This window comes from Sphaeramia orbicularis, chromosome 3, assembly GCF_902148855.1.
Source record: "Sphaeramia orbicularis chromosome 3, fSphaOr1.1, whole genome shotgun sequence".
In the NCBI taxonomy this organism is placed as follows: Eukaryota; Metazoa; Chordata; class Actinopteri; order Kurtiformes; family Apogonidae; genus Sphaeramia; species Sphaeramia orbicularis.
This window is the reverse complement of record NC_043959.1, coordinates 26,486,190-26,501,611: the sequence shown is the minus strand read 5'-3', so window position 1 is coordinate 26,501,611 and position 15,422 is coordinate 26,486,190. Positions and strand designations below refer to the sequence as shown.

The following is a 15,422-nucleotide window of genomic DNA, read 5'->3' as shown; positions in this document are numbered from 1 at the left end:
TGCTGCTTCACCCATCGACGAGAGGAACTCAGAGAGTGCCATGGAGACAGTGACCAAAAGTCTGGATGCGTGGAAAGGAAAGACACGAGAAGGAGAGGGTGGTGCTGCTGTTGCTTCAGCCGTTTGCCACCTTTCCGGCCAAAAACAGTCAAGACAAACCCCCACCCGAAGCCCGCAAAGGTTTTTACTCTTTCTGTTCAGCCCTTTCAAAACGCCAATACGTTTCCTTTGTCCACACTGAATGAATCCAAAAAAGGAGAGGTTTAGAAAGTGTCGGCAACAAAATGTCCCCATAAAGAAATTGTCTTTACAAAGATAAATAAAGCTAAAAATTTACAATATTCTCCTCTTCACAAAGACTACCAGGTTTTAGCGTCAGTCGCCATCATAGCTTTCATTTTTCAGGAATGACTTCATTTGTATTTTTCTCTTGTTGATCAACTGTTGGTTGGTGAAGAAGCAGCAGCAGCAGCAGCCTCTGCTGGTTGCACAGAAAAGTGTCAAAGCTTACAGCACCTGGTATTCCCAGGATGTCTCCAATCCAAGTACTGACCAGGCCCGACCCTGGTTTACTGCCGAGATCAAACGAGATCGGGAGTGTTCAGGGTGGTATGGCCGTAAGCCAGCGTGTCTGTCCTTCTCTCCCTTTTTATAGATTCAGTGCCGCCGCATGTGAGCGGAAGAGGTTCCAAAGGAATCTCAAAGACTTTAAGGTCTGACACCCGATACGCTGACTGCACCAAACACAGAGGTTTGCAACATTACAGAGATAGAAGTCATTACAGGAGGATAACAAAACGATGGTGTCAAAACACATCTTAGGGTTACCTACTAAAACTTTGCTTTCGCCGTAAGCGTCCAGCCGCCATGGTCCCCCTCCTTCAGACACTGAATATACGCACAAACTGCTATTTCCAGCTTGGTTCCACACTTTTGGTGAATTCCTTCCAGGCTGGTATGTTCATCTCGACTCTTTTAGACATTATTCAGATCACTTTGTCCTTTGCCACTTTAATACTGAGTGATTTAGATTTCACATATGGGAAAACACAGGGGGAAACCTGCTCGTCAGAGTGATTGAATCTATAAAGAGGGTAAATATGAAAGTTGCACTGGCTTACGGCCATACCACCCTGAAAACGCCCGATCTCGTCTGATCTCGGAAGCAAACCACGGTCAGGCCTGGTCAGTACTTGGATGGGAGACTGCCTGGGAATACCGGGTGCTGTAAGATTTTACCCTCTTCTTTGTGTCCAGCACAGGGTGCAGCTGCTTCACCCATCGACGAGAGGAAAAGATACATTTATTCCCTCCAAAACTCAGAGAGTGCCATGGAGACAGAGACCAAAAGTCTGGATGCGTGGAAAGGAAAGACACGAGAAGGAGAGGGTGGTGCTGCTGTCGCTTCAGCCGTTTGCCCCCTTTCCGGCCAAAATGTCAAGATAAACCCCCACCCGACGCCCGCAAAGGTTTTTACTGTTTCTGTTAAGCCCTTTCAAAACGCCAGTATGTTTCCTTTGTCCACACTGAATGAATCCAAAAAAGGAGAGGTTTAGAGAGTGTCAGCAAAAAAATGTGCCCATGAAGAAATTGTCTTTACAAAGATCAATAAAGGTGAAAAGTTACAATTGTCTCCTCTTCACAAAGACTCCCAGGTTTTAGCGTCCGTCGCCATCATAGCTTTCGTTTTTCAGGAATGAATTCATGAATCCTGACGCACTTTTGTCTACATTTCTTGAGCACTTTTTGCAGAGTTGACTTTGGAAGGTTTGACTTGTCTGTATGCTTTTTGTGTATTCGTTTTATGTATGGAAGTCTGTCTGTAACTATTCAATGTACTGCTGCCCGTCTTGGCCAGGACGCTCTTGAAAAAGACATTCTTAATCTCAGTGAGGTTGTCCAGGTTCAATAAAGGTAAAATAAAATGACTAAATAAATAAAATTTGTATTTTTCTCTTGTTGATAAACTGTTGGTTGGTCAAGCAGCAGCAGCCTCTGCTGGTCACACAGAAAAGTGTCAAAGCTTACAGCACCTGGTATTCCCAGGATATCTCCAATCCAAGTACTGACCAGGCCCGACCCTGGTTGGCTGCCGAGGTCAGACGAGAGCAGGCGTGTTCAGGGTGGTATGGCCGTAAGCCAGTGTGTCTGTCCTTCTCTCCCTTTTTATAGATTAAGTGCCGCTGCATGTGAGTGGAAGAGGTTCCAAAGGAATCTCAAAAACTTTAAGGTCTGACACTCGATACGCTGGCTGCACCAAACACAGAGGTTTGCAACATTACAGAGATAGAAGTCATTACAGGAGGATAACAAAACGATGGTGTCAAAACACATCTTAGGGTTACCTACTAAAACTTTGCTTTCGCTGTAAGCGTCCAGCCGCCATGGTCCCCCTCCTTCAGACACTGAATATACGCACAAACTGCTATTTCCAACTTGGTTCTACGCTTTTGGTGAATTCCTTCCAGGCTGGTATGTTCATCTTGACTCTTTAAGACATTATTTAGATCACTTTGTTTGTCCTTTGCCACTTTAAATATCGAGTGATTTAGATTGCACATATGGGAAAACATAGGAGGAAACCTGCTCTTCAGTGTGATTAAATCTATAAAGAGGGTGAATATGACAGTTGCACTTGCTTACGGCCATACCACCCTAAAAACGCCCGATCTCGTCTGATCTCGGAAGCAAACCACGGTCGGGCCTGGTCAGTACTTGGATGGGAGTCCGCCTGGGAATACCAGGTGCTGTAAGCCTTTACCCTCTTCTTTGTGCCCAGCACAGGGTGCAGCTGCTTCACCCATCGACGAGAGGAAAAGATACATTTATTCCCTCCAAAACTCAGAGAGTGCCATGGAGACAGGGACAAAAAGTCTGGATGGGAGACCGCCTGGGAATACCGGGTGCTGTAAGCTTTTACCCTCATCTTTGTGCCCAGCACAGGGTGGTGCTGCTTCACCCATCGACGAGAGGAACTCAGAGAGTGCCATGGAGACAGTGACCAAAAGTCTGGATGCGTGGAAAGGAAAGACACGAGAAGGAGAGGGTGGTGCTGCTGTTGCTTCAGCCGTTTGCCACCTTTCCGGCCAAAAACAGTCAAGACAAACCCCCACCCGAAGCCCGCAAAGGTTTTTACTCTTTCTGTTCAGCCCTTTCAAAACGCCAATACGTTTCCTTTGTCCACACTGAATGAATCCAAAAAAGGAGAGGTTTAGAAAGTGTCGGCAAAAAAATGTCCCCATAAAGAAATTGTCTTTACAAAGATAAATAAAGCTAAAAATTTACAATATTCTCCTCTTCACAAAGACTACCAGGTTTTAGCGTCAGTCGCCATCATAGCTTTCATTTTTCAGGAATGACTTCATTTGTATTTTTCTCTTGTTGATCAACTGTTGGTTGGTGAAGAAGCAGCAGCAGCAGCCTCTGCTGGTTGCACAGAAAAGTGTCAAAGCTTACAGCACCTGGTATTCCCAGGATGTCTCCAATCCAAGTACTGACCAGGCCCGACCCTGGTTTACTGCCGAGATCAAACGAGATCGGGAGTGTTCAGGGTGGTATGGCCGTAAGCCAGCGTGTCTGTCCTTCTCTCCCTTTTTATAGATTCAGTGCCGCCGCATGTGAGCGGAAGAGGTTCCAAAGGAATCTCAAAGACTTTAAGGTCTGACACCCGATACGCTGACTGCACCAAACACAGAGGTTTGCAACATTACAGAGATAGAAGTCATTACAGGAGGATAACAAAACGATGGTGTCAAAACACATCTTAGGGTTACCTACTAAAACTTTGCTTTCGCCGTAAGCGTCCAGCCGCCATGGTCCCCCTCCTTCAGACACTGAATATACGCACAAACTGCTATTTCCAGCTTGGTTCCACACTTTTGGTGAATTCCTTCCAGGCTGGTATGTTCATCTCGACTCTTTTAGACATTATTCAGATCACTTTGTCCTTTGCCACTTTAATACTGAGTGATTTAGATTTCACATATGGGAAAACACAGGGGGAAACCTGCTCGTCACAGTGATTGAATCTATAAAGAGGGTAAATATGAAAATTGCACTGGCTTACGGCCATACCACCCTGAAAACGCCCGATCTCGTCTGATCTCGGAAGCAAACCACGGTCAGGCCTGGTCAGTACTTGGATGGGAGACTGCCTGGGAATACCGGGTGCTGTAAGATTTTACCCTCTTCTTTGTGTCCAGCACAGGGTGCAGCTGCTTCACCCATCGACGAGAGGAAAAGATACATTTATTCCCTCCAAAACTCAGAGAGTGCCATGGAGACAGAGACCAAAAGTCTGGATGCGTGGAAAGGAAAGACACGAGAAGGAGAGGGTGGTGCTGCTGTCGCTTCAGCCGTTTGCCCCCTTTCCGGCCAAAATGTCAAGATAAACCCCCACCCGACGCCTGCAAAGGTTTTTACTGTTTCTGTTAAGCCCTTTCAAAACGCCAGTATGTTTCCTTTGTCCACACTGAATGAATCCAAAAAAGGAGAGGTTTAGAGAGTGTCAGCAAAAAAATGTGCCCATGAAGAAATTGTCTTTACAAAGATCAATAAAGGTGAAAAGTTACAATTGTCTCCTCTTCACAAAGACTCCCAGGTTTTAGCGTCCGTCGCCATCATAGCTTTCGTTTTTCAGGAATGAATTCATGAATCCTGACGCACTTTTGTCTACATTTCTTGAGCACTTTTTGCAGAGTTGACTTTGGAAGGTTTGACTTGTCTGTGTGCTTTTTGTGTATTCGTTTTATGTATGGAAGTCTGTCTGTAACTATTCAATGTACTGCTGCCCGTCTTGGCCAGGACGCTCTTGAAAAAGACATTCTTAATCTCAGTGAGGTTGTCCAGGTTCAATAAAGGTAAAATAAAATGACTAAATAAATAAAATTTGTATTTTTCTCTTGTTGATAAACTGTTGGTTGGTCAAGCAGCAGCAGCCTCTGCTGGTCACACAGAAAAGTGTCAAAGCTTACAGCACCTGGTATTCCCAGGATATCTCCAATTCAAGTACTGACCAGGCCCGACCCTGGTTGGCTGCCGAGGTCAGACGAGAGCAGGCGTGTTCAGGGTGGTATGGCCGTAAGCCAGTGTGTCTGTCCTTCTCTCCCTTTTTATAGATTAAGTGCCGCTGCATGTGAGTGGAAGAGGTTCCAAAGGAATCTCAAAAACTTTAAGGTCTGACACTCGATACGCTGGCTGCACCAAACACAGAGGTTTGCAACATTACAGAGATAGAAGTCATTACAGGAGGATAACAAAACGATGGTGTCAAAACACATCTTAGGGTTACCTACTAAAACTTTGCTTTCGCCGTAAGCGTCCAGTCGCCATGGTCCCCCTCCTTCAGACACTGAACATACGCACAAACTGCTATTTCCAACTTGGTTCTACGCTTTTGGTGAATTCCTTCCAGGCTGGTATGTTCATCTTGACTCTTTAAGACATTATTTAGATCACTTTGTTTGTCCTTTGCCACTTTAAATATCGAGTGATTTAGATTGCACATATGGGAAAACATAGGAGGAAACCTGCTCTTCAGTGTGATTAAATCTATAAAGAGGGTGAATATGACAGTTGCACTTGCTTACGGCCATACCACCCTAAAAACGCCCGATCTCGTCTGATCTCGGAAGCAAACCACGGTCGGGCCTGGTCAGTACTTGGATGGGAGTCCGCCTGGGAATACCAGGTGCTGTAAGCCTTTACCCTCTTCTTTGTGCCCAGCACAGGGTGCAGCTGCTTCACCCATCGACGAGAGGAAAAGATACATTTATTCCCTCCAAAACTCAGAGAGTGCCATGGAGACAGGGACAAAAAGTCTGGATGGGAGACCGCCTGGGAATACCGGGTGCTGTAAGCTTTTACCCTCATCTTTGTGCCCAGCACAGGGTGGTGCTGCTTCACCCATCGACGAGAGGAACTCAGAGAGTGCCATGGAGACAGTGACCAAAAGTCTGGATGCGTGGAAAGGAAAGACACGAGAAGGAGAGGGTGGTGCTGCTGTTGCTTCAGCCGTTTGCCACCTTTCCGGCCAAAAACAGTCAAGACAAACCCCCACCCGAAGCCCGCAAAGGTTTTTACTCTTTCTGTTCAGCCCTTTCAAAACGCCAATACGTTTCCTTTGTCCACACTGAATGAATCCAAAAAAGGAGAGGTTTAGAAAGTGTCGGCAAAAAAATGTCCCCATAAAGAAATTGTCTTTACAAAGATAAATAAAGCTAAAAATTTACAATATTCTCCTCTTCACAAAGACTACCAGGTTTTAGTGTCAGTCGCCATCATAGCTTTCATTTTTCAGGAATGACTTCATTTGTATTTTTCTCTTGTTGATCAACTGTTGGTTGGTGAAGAAGCAGCAGCAGCAGCCTCTGCTGGTTGCACAGAAAAGTGTCAAAGCTTACAGCACCTGGTATTCCCAGGATGTCTCCAATCCAAGTACTGACCAGGCCCGACCCTGGTTTACTGCCGAGATCAAACGAGAGCGGGAGTGTTCAGGGTGGTATGGCCGTAAGCCAGCGTGTCTGTCCTTCTCTCCCTTTTTATAGATTCAGTGCCGCCGCATGTGAGCGGAAGACGTTCCAAAGGAATCTCAAAGACTTTAAGGTCTGACACCCGATACGCTGACTGCACCAAACACAGAGGTTTGCAACATTACAGAGATAGAAGTCATTACAGGAGGATAACAAAACGATGGTGTCAAAACACATCTTAGGGTTACCTACTAAAACTTTGCTTTCGCCGTAAGCGTCCAGCCGCCATGGTCCCCCTCCTTCAGACACTGAATATACGCACAAACTGCTATTTCCAGCTTGGTTCCACACTTTTGGTGAATTCCTTCCAGGCTGGTATGTTCATCTCGACTCTTTTAGACATTATTCAGATCACTTTGTCCTTTGCCACTTTAATACTGAGTGATTTAGATTTCACATATGGGAAAACACAGGGGGAAACCTGCTCGTCACAGTGATTGAATCTATAAAGAGGGTAAATATGAAAGTTGCACTGGCTTACGGCCATACCACCCTGAAAACGCCCGATCTCGTCTGATCTCGGAAGCAAACCACGGTCAGGCCTGGTCAGTACTTGGATGGGAGACTGCCTGGGAATACCGGGTGCTGTAAGATTTTACCCTCTTCTTTGTGTCCAGCACAGGGTGCAGCTGCTTCACCCATCGACGAGAGGAAAAGATACATTTATTCCCTCCAAAACTCAGAGAGTGCCATGAAGACAGAGACCAAAAGTCTGGATGCGTGGAAAGGAAAGACACGAGAAGGAGAGGGTGGTGCTGCTGTCGCTTCAGCCGTTTGCCCCCTTTCCAGCCAAAATGTCAAGATAAACCCCCACTCGACGCCCGCAAAGGTTTTTACTGTTTCTGTTAAGCCCTTTCAAAACGCCAGTATGTTTCCTTTGTCCACACTGAATGAATCCAAAAAAGGAGAGGTTTAGAGAGTGTCAGCAAAAAAATGTGCCCATGAAGAAATTGTCTTTACAAAGATCAATAAAGGTGAAAAGTTACAATTGTCTCCTCTTCACAAAGACTCCCAGGTTTTAGCGTCCGTCGCCATCATAGCTTTCGTTTTTCAGGAATGAATTCATGAATCCTGACGCACTTTTGTCTACATTTCTTGAGCACTTTTTGCAGAGTTGACTTTGGAAGGTTTGACTTGTCTGTGTGCTTTTTGTGTATTCGTTTTATGTATGGAAGTCTGTCTGTAACTATTCAATGTACTGCTGCCCGTCTTGGCCAGGACGCTCTTGAAAAAGACATTCTTAATCTCAGTGAGGTTGTCCAGGTTCAATAAAGGTAAAATAAAATGACTAAATAAATAAAATTTGTATTTTTCTCTTGTTGATAAACTGTTGGTTGGTCAAGCAGCAGCAGCCTCTGCTGGTCACACAGGAAAGTGTCAAAGCTTACAGCACCTGGTATTCCCAGGATATCTCCAATCCAAGTACTGACCAGGCCCAACCCTGGTTGGCTGCCGAGGTCAGACGAGAGCAGGCGTGTTCAGGGTGGTATGGCCGTAAGCCAGTGTGTCTGTCCTTCTCTCCCTTTTTATAGATTAAGTGCCGCTGCATGTGAGTGGAAGAGGTTCCAAAGGAATCTCAAAAACTTTAAGGTCTGACACCCGATACGCTGGCTGCACCAAACACAGAGGTTTGCAACATTACAGAGATAGAAGTCATTACAGGAGGATAACAAAACCATGGTGTCAAAACACATCTTAGGGTTACCTACTAAAACTTTGCTTTCGCCGTAAGCGTCCAGCCGCCATGGTCCCCCTCCTTCAGACACTGAATATACGCACAAACTGCTATTTCCAGCTTGGTTCCACGCTTTTGGTGAATTCCTTCCAGGCTGGTATGTTCATCTTGACTCTTTAAGACATTATTTAGATCACTTTGTTTGTCCTTTGCCACTTTAAATATCGAGTGATTTAGATTGCACATATGGGAAAACATAGGAGGAAACCTGCTCTTCAGTGTGATTAAATCTATAAAGAGGGTGAATATGACAGTTGCACTTGCTTACGGCCATACCACCCTAAAAACGCCCGATCTCGTCTGCTCTCGGAAGCAAACCACGGTCGGGCCTGGTCAGTACTTGGATGGGAGTCCGCCTGGGAATACCAGGTGCTGTAAGCCTTTACCCTCTTCTTTGTGCCCAGCACAGGGTGCAGCTGCTTCACCCATCGACGAGAGGAAAAGATACATTTATTCCCTCCAAAACTCAGAGAGTGCCATGGAGACAGGGACAAAAAGTCTGGATGGGAGACCGCCTGGGAATACCGGGTGCTGTAAGCTTTTACCCTCATCTTTGTGCCCAGCACAGGGTGGTGCTGCTTCACCCATCGACGAGAGGAACTCAGAGAGTGCCATGGAGACAGTGACCAAAAGTCTGGATGCGTGGAAAGGAAAGACACGAGAAGGAGAGGGTGGTGCTGCTGTTGCTTCAGCCGTTTGCCACCTTTCCGGCCAAAAACAGTCAAGACAAACCCCCACCCGAAGCCCGCAAAGGTTTTTACTCTTTCTGTTCAGCCCTTTCAAAACGCCAATACGTTTCCTTTGTCCACACTGAATGAATCCAAAAAAGGAGAGGTTTAGAAAGTGTCGGCAAAAAAATGTCCCCATAAAGAAATTGTCTTTACAAAGATAAATAAAGCTAAAATTTACAATATTCTCCTCTTCACAAAGACTACCAGGTTTTAGCGTCAGTCGCCATCATAGCTTTCATTTTTCAGGAATGACTTCATTTGTATTTTTCTCTTGTTGATCAACTGTTGGTTGGTGAAGAAGCAGCAGCAGCAGCCTCTGCTGGTTGCACAGAAAAGTGTCAAAGCTTACAGCACCTGGTATTCCCAGGATGTCTCCAATCCAAGTACTGACCAGGCCCGACCCTGGTTTACTGCCGAGATCAAACGAGATCGGGAGTGTTCAGGGTGGTATGGCCGTAAGCCAGCGTGTCTGTCCTTCTCTCCCTTTTTATAGATTCAGTGCCGCCGCATGTGAGCGGAAGAGGTTCCAAAGGAATCTCAAAGACTTTAAGGTCTGACACCCGATACGCTGACTGCACCAAACACAGAGGTTTGCAACATTACAGAGATAGAAGTCATTACAGGAGGATAACAAAACGATGGTGTCAAAACACATCTTAGGGTTACCTACTAAAACTTTGCTTTCGCCGTAAGCGTCCAGCCGCCATGGTCCCCCTCCTTCAGACACTGAATATACGCACAAACTGCTATTCCAGCTTGGTTCCACACTTTTGGTGAATTCCTTCCAGGCTGGTATGTTCATCTCGACTCTTTAGACATTATTCAGATCACTTTGTCCTTTGCCACTTTAATACTGAGTGATTTAGATTTCACATATGGGAAAACACAGGGGGAAACCTGCTCGTCAGAGTGATTGAATCTATAAAGAGGGTAAATATGAAAGTTGCACTGGCTTACGGCCATACCACCCTGAAAACGCCCGATCTCGTCTGATCTCGGAAGCAAACCACGGTCAGGCCTGGTCAGTACTTGGATGGAGACTGCCTGGGAATACCGGGTGCTGTAAGATTTTACCCTCTTCTTTGTGTCCAGCACAGGGTGCAGCTGCTTCACCCATCGACGAGAGGAAAAGATACATTTATTCCCTCCAAAACTCAGAGAGTGCCATGGAGACAGAGACCAAAAGTCTGGATGCGTGGAAAGGAAAGACACGAGAAGGAGAGGGTGGTGCTGCTGTCGCTTCAGCCGTTTGCCCCCTTTCCGGCCAAAATGTCAAGATAAACCCCCACCCGACGCCCGCAAAGGTTTTACTGTTTCTGTTAAGCCCTTTCAAAACGCCAGTATGTTTCCTTTGTCCACACTGAATGAATCCAAAAAAGGAGAGGTTTAGAGAGTGTCAGCAAAAAAATGTGCCCATGAAGAAATTGTCTTTACAAAGATCAATAAAGGTGAAAAGTTACAATTGTCTCCTCTTCACAAAGACTCCCAGGTTTTAGCGTCCGTCGCCATCATAGCTTTCGTTTTTCAGGAATGAATTCATGAATCCTGACGCACTTTTGTCTACATTTCTTGAGCACTTTTTGCAGAGTTGACTTTGGAAGGTTTGACTTGTCTGTGTGCTTTTGTGTATTCGTTTTATTTATGGAAGTCTGTCTGTAACTATTCAATGTACTGCTGCCCGTCTTGGCCAGGACGCTCTTGAAAAAGACATTCTTAATCTCAGTGAGGTTGTCAAGGTTCAATAAAGGTAAAATAAAATGACTAAATAAATAAAATTTTTATTTTTCTCTTGTTGATATACTGTTGGTTGGTCAAGCAGCAGCAGCCTCTGCTGGTCACACAGAAAAGTGTCAAAGCTTACAGCACCTGGTATTCCCAGGATGTCTCCAATCCAAGTACTGACCAGGCCCGACCCTGGTTTACTACCGAGATCAAACGAGATCGGGAGTGTTCAGGGTGGTATGGCCGTAAGCCAGCGTGTCTGTCCTTCTCTCCCTTTTTATAGATTCAGTGCCGCTGCATGTGAGCGGAAGACGTTCCAAAGGAATCTCAAAGACTTTAAGGCAGGCCTTTAGATTACACCTTGGCTGGGCCGACTAACGGTGTGCCCAAATTAAATGTCCCCAAATTAGTGTCCCCAAATTAAAAATAAAAAAAGGCCAGAGCAGAGTGTAAACGAAAGTATTGACTCACTTGCCCCTGCTTTTTTCCTCCCGTAAAACACATTGGTTATAATATACAAGGCTTGTTCATAACGACAGAGAAAACATTGACAACAACAACACATATGTACCGAACAGGAAAGCACAAGTATTCATGCTTCCCGCAGAAGTCATATTTTGTGATAACGTTAGCACAAACACAGAATCCAAATGCAGAACTCCGACAACAAAAGTTAGTTCCAAAAGGTTTATTGTTCACACACAGGTGAAAAAATATAATGAGTGACAGAATCTTGAGGATAATGGTTGGGGATTTTCTCCTCAAATTCGTCCTCCGGATCGAGGGCAGCAGCCCGTCTCCCCGAGCGGTGTTAGGAGTCTTTTCCCCGACTGGGGAAAAGCAAAGGGAGGTCAGGGACAGAAACAGGTCATACACAGGCAGGCTAACAATCGAGCAACAGGACATAAGGACTAGGCAAACTCACGTACCGGTAGTCAGGGCGAGAAGGTCAAAACCAGATCAGATGAGGCAGACAAAAACCGACAGGGATCAGGCAGAAGACGAAAAACCGAGGAATCCAAAACAGGTCAAAAAACAGGCAAGCAAACGAACAAACGAGGTCAAGTACGCTGGTCTGAACTACTGGAGTTACAAACTGGCGACTGACAAGGGGAAAAGACAGGGTTTAAATACACAAAAGGGAGGGAAGACAACTAGACACAGGTGAAGCAAATTAGGGCGGAGACAGGTAATCAGGACAGAAGTCAGGATGAGCGGGGAACAGGAAGTAAAGACGACAGACAAGACACATGAGGGAAAACTTAACAAAATAAAACAGGAAGTGACACACAAAACATAAAAGACAGACAAGACCAGACTATTGTCTGGCAGCAGGTATGACATATTTGCGCCGTTTGATTGGTCTAAATCACCCGTTTCAGCCAATGAGAGGTGATGAGAGCTTGGAGATTGACTCGTACGTTGTACGCCAAAGGTTTTCTCTCAACAACCATGCCTCGTGGGCGACCTATAAATTCAGGCCGCTCACATAACAAACGCAGTGAAACATATGACATATGAATTATCTGCCTGCATGCAGTCCTGTGATTTTGGAATTAAAATCAGCTGGCCATATGCTGATCAATACTTCTGGAAATTAGACTTGTGGAATCCATGCCTTCATACTCTTGAATATATCTGAAATAGTCTGAGAAAACAGGAATTACTGTTGAAAAATCTAATCCCGCACCCACCCCCTCCGCCGATTCCAGCATCTGATGTGCCCAAATTAAGGTAATCTAAAGCCCTGTAAGGTCAGACACCCGATACGCTGACTGCACCAAACACAGAGGTTTGCAACATTACAGAGATAGAAGTCATTACAGGAGGGTAACAAAACGATGGTGTCACAACACATCTGAGGGTTACCTCCTGAAACTTTGCTTTCACCGTGGCCGTAAGCGTCCAACCGCCACATTCCCCCTCCTTCACACACTGAATATACGCAAAAACTGCTATTTCCAGCTTGGTTCTACGCTTTTGGTGAATTCCTTCCAGGCTGGTATGTTCATCTTGACTCTTTAAGACATTATTTAGATCACTTTGTTTGTCCTTTGCCACTTTAAATACCGAGTGATTTAGATTGCACATATGGGAAAACATAGGAGGAAACCTGCTCTTCAGTGTGATTAAATCTATAAAGAGGGTGAATATGACAGTTGCACTTGCTTACGGCCATACCACCCTGAAAACGCCCGATCTCGTCTGATCTCGGAAGCAAACTACGGTCGGGCCTGATCAGTACTTGGATGGGAGACCGCCTGGGAATACCAGGTGCTGTAAGCCTTTAGCCTCTTCTTTGTGCCCAGCACAGGGTGCAGCTGCTTCACCCATCGACGAGAGGAAAAGATACATTTATTCCCTCCAAAACTCAGAGAGTGCCATGGAGACAGGGACCAAAAGTCTGGATGCGTGGAAAGGAAAGACACGAGAAGGAGAGGGTGGTGCTGCTGTTGCTTCAGCCGTTTGCCCCCTTTCCGGCCAAAAACAGTCAAGACAAACCCCCACCCGAAGCCCGCAAAGGTTTTTACTCTTTCTGTTCAGCCCTTTCAAAACGCCAATACGTTTCCTTTGTCCACACTGAATGAATCCAAAAAAGGAGAGGTTTAGAAAGTGTCGGCAAAAAAATGTCCCCATAAAGAAATTGTCTTTACAAAGATCAATAAAGCTAAAAATTTACAATATTCTCCTCTTCACAAAGACTACCAGGTTTTAGCGTCAGTCACCATCATAGCTTTCATTTTTCAGGAATGACTTCATTTGTATTTTTCTCTTGTTGATCAACTGTTGGTTGGTGAAGAAGCAGCAGCAGCAGCCTCTGCTGGTTGCACAGAAAAGTGTCAAAGCTTACAGCACCTGGTATTCCCAGGATGTCTCCAATCCAAGTACTGACCAGGCCCGACCCTGGTTTACTGCCGAGATCAAACGAGATCGGGAGTGTTCAGGGTGGTATGGCCGTAAGCCAGCGTGTCTGTCCTTCTCTCCCTTTTATAGATTCAGTGCCGCCGCATGTGAGCGGAAGAGGTTCCAAAGGAATCTCAAAGACTTTAAGGTCTGACACCCGATACGCTGACTGCACCAAACACAGAGGTTTGCAACATTACAGAGATAGAAGTCATTACAGGAGGATAACAAAACGATGGTGTCAAAACACATCTGAGGGTTACCTACTAAAACTTTGCTTTCGCCGTAAGCGTCCAGCCGCCATGGTCCCCCTCCTTCAGACACTGAATATACGCACAAACTTCTATTTCCAGCTTGGTTCCACGCTTTTGGTGAATTCCTTCCAGGCTGGTAGTTCATCTCGACTCTTTTAGACATTATTCAGATCACTTTGTCCTTTGCCACTTTAATACTGAGTGATTTAGATTTCACATATGGGAAAACACAGGGGGAAACCTGCTCTTCAGTGTGATTGAATCTATAAAGAGGGTAAATATGACAGCTGCACTCACTTACGGCCATATCACCCTGAAAACGCCCACATCTGTGGAAGTTCTAAACAGAGTGAGTGGCTGCAGGAGAGGAAGAAAGGCTTCCTCATCGTTTTGTTTAGTGATTTAGATTTTTTGTTTGGTTAGTTTACGTAGTTTTAGTTTTCACTTTTTTGTGATAAGCAAGCCCAGCGGTGTTTTTCCCGCACCGCTGGGAAGGCGAATTTAATTTTTTATTTTCTCATCAAAAATGAAAGGGAAAGGACAGCGACGGCGTTTTACGCCAGAGAAAGAGTCATTAAAAATGACAGAAACGAAGAATATGAAAAAGAATAACCTAATGAAGATGACGGCGAATAGAGGATTTGATGAACATGTGAGTTTGACTGACGTGGCAGTGGATGATCGGACGGACATGAATATGACAAAGGCAAGTGGCAACGAATATGAAAACGGATCTGCGAAAACAAATGAGAAGGAATCTGGAGAAGTTTTGGAAAATGTTGGAAATGATGACACAACAGGAATGGAGGACGAGTTTACTGTGGTGGAAAGAAGAAAAAAGAAACTGAATCGGAGCATGAAAGTGAACGATATAGTTAATGAGAACGACAAACCTCTGAATGAGAATGGAAAAGTGCAAAGAGAAAACGGAATGGAAGATGAAGAAAATGTAAAAATTAATGACAATGTTGAAAGAAGCAGAATGAGAGAAAGACATAAGGTGGATTACAACAGAGAGTGGACTATTCAGATTGAATGTGAAGGAATCAACAGACTGAACGTAATGACACCGATAAAGGAAATTGAGAAGGTGGTCGGCTGTGGTGCGCTGTTGGCTCTTAGACCAAGACCAAACAGACAGTATGAGGCCACCCTCAACTCGGAAAAAGCCTGTGAAAGACTAGAGGATGGACTTACTTACGAAGGACAGAATATTGAAGTAAAAAGGGTCCATAAATCGGAGGTTCTGGTCTCCTTTTTGCATCTGCCTCTTGACGTCACAGACAAGGAGATTCTGGACCGGCTTGTCAGATGGGGGGTTTTCCCCATCCTCCCCGTCAGAAGGAGGTTCTACCCAGGCACCAACGTGGCTGACGGCACTAGATTCCTAAAAGTAAGATTCCCGAAGGAGGTGGTGTCGCTCCCGTACAGTGCCCGGTTCGATACGGCGGATGGATCACAATATTACAGGGTGATCCACAATAAACAGGTTAAAATATGCCGCCTCTGCATGAGCCCAGGACATGTTTTAAGAGACTGTCCGATT

The 15,422-nt window shown here is 45.3% G+C and overlaps 10 non-coding genes and 7 pseudogenes across 10 annotated transcripts; 8 read left to right on the top strand and 9 right to left on the bottom strand.

Annotated features, from left to right (window-relative positions):
• Window positions 1-504: 504 nt before the first annotated feature.
• On the bottom strand, window positions 505-623 carry LOC115417270 (5S ribosomal RNA). Its single transcript, XR_003935099.1, has one exon. It is a non-coding gene; the product is annotated as a 5S ribosomal RNA (ribosomal RNA).
• Window positions 624-1,115: 492 nt separating this feature from the next.
• Window positions 1,116-1,234, top strand: LOC115417275 (uncharacterized; annotated as a pseudogene).
• A 787-nt stretch (window positions 1,235-2,021) lies between these two features.
• On the bottom strand, window positions 2,022-2,140 carry LOC115417285 (uncharacterized; annotated as a pseudogene).
• Window positions 2,141-2,637: 497 nt separating this feature from the next.
• Window positions 2,638-2,756, top strand: LOC115417344 (5S ribosomal RNA). The gene has a single exon (XR_003935142.1). It is a non-coding gene; the product is annotated as a 5S ribosomal RNA (ribosomal RNA).
• Window positions 2,757-3,449: 693 nt separating this feature from the next.
• On the bottom strand, window positions 3,450-3,568 carry LOC115417367 (5S ribosomal RNA). The gene has a single exon (XR_003935161.1). It is a non-coding gene; the product is annotated as a 5S ribosomal RNA (ribosomal RNA).
• A 492-nt stretch (window positions 3,569-4,060) lies between these two features.
• Window positions 4,061-4,179, top strand: LOC115417274 (uncharacterized; annotated as a pseudogene).
• Window positions 4,180-4,966: 787 nt separating this feature from the next.
• Window positions 4,967-5,085, bottom strand: LOC115417288 (uncharacterized; annotated as a pseudogene).
• Window positions 5,086-5,582: 497 nt separating this feature from the next.
• LOC115417342 (5S ribosomal RNA) lies at window positions 5,583-5,701 on the top strand. The gene has a single exon (XR_003935140.1). It is a non-coding gene; the product is annotated as a 5S ribosomal RNA (ribosomal RNA).
• Window positions 5,702-6,394: 693 nt separating this feature from the next.
• Window positions 6,395-6,513, bottom strand: LOC115417354 (5S ribosomal RNA). The gene has a single exon (XR_003935151.1). It is a non-coding gene; the product is annotated as a 5S ribosomal RNA (ribosomal RNA).
• Window positions 6,514-7,005: 492 nt separating this feature from the next.
• Window positions 7,006-7,124, top strand: LOC115417273 (uncharacterized; annotated as a pseudogene).
• Window positions 7,125-7,911: 787 nt separating this feature from the next.
• Window positions 7,912-8,030, bottom strand: LOC115417276 (uncharacterized; annotated as a pseudogene).
• A 497-nt stretch (window positions 8,031-8,527) lies between these two features.
• On the top strand, window positions 8,528-8,646 carry LOC115417364 (5S ribosomal RNA). Its single transcript, XR_003935160.1, has one exon. It is a non-coding gene; the product is annotated as a 5S ribosomal RNA (ribosomal RNA).
• A 692-nt stretch (window positions 8,647-9,338) lies between these two features.
• On the bottom strand, window positions 9,339-9,457 carry LOC115417355 (5S ribosomal RNA). Its single transcript, XR_003935152.1, has one exon. It is a non-coding gene; the product is annotated as a 5S ribosomal RNA (ribosomal RNA).
• A 490-nt stretch (window positions 9,458-9,947) lies between these two features.
• Window positions 9,948-10,065, top strand: LOC115417296 (uncharacterized; annotated as a pseudogene).
• Window positions 10,066-10,850: 785 nt separating this feature from the next.
• Window positions 10,851-10,969, bottom strand: LOC115417282 (5S ribosomal RNA). Its single transcript, XR_003935101.1, has one exon. It is a non-coding gene; the product is annotated as a 5S ribosomal RNA (ribosomal RNA).
• Window positions 10,970-12,885: 1,916 nt separating this feature from the next.
• On the top strand, window positions 12,886-13,004 carry LOC115417332 (5S ribosomal RNA). The gene has a single exon (XR_003935130.1). It is a non-coding gene; the product is annotated as a 5S ribosomal RNA (ribosomal RNA).
• Window positions 13,005-13,562: 558 nt separating this feature from the next.
• On the bottom strand, window positions 13,563-13,681 carry LOC115417343 (5S ribosomal RNA). The gene has a single exon (XR_003935141.1). It is a non-coding gene; the product is annotated as a 5S ribosomal RNA (ribosomal RNA).
• Between the last annotated feature and the right edge of the window lie 1,741 nt (window positions 13,682-15,422).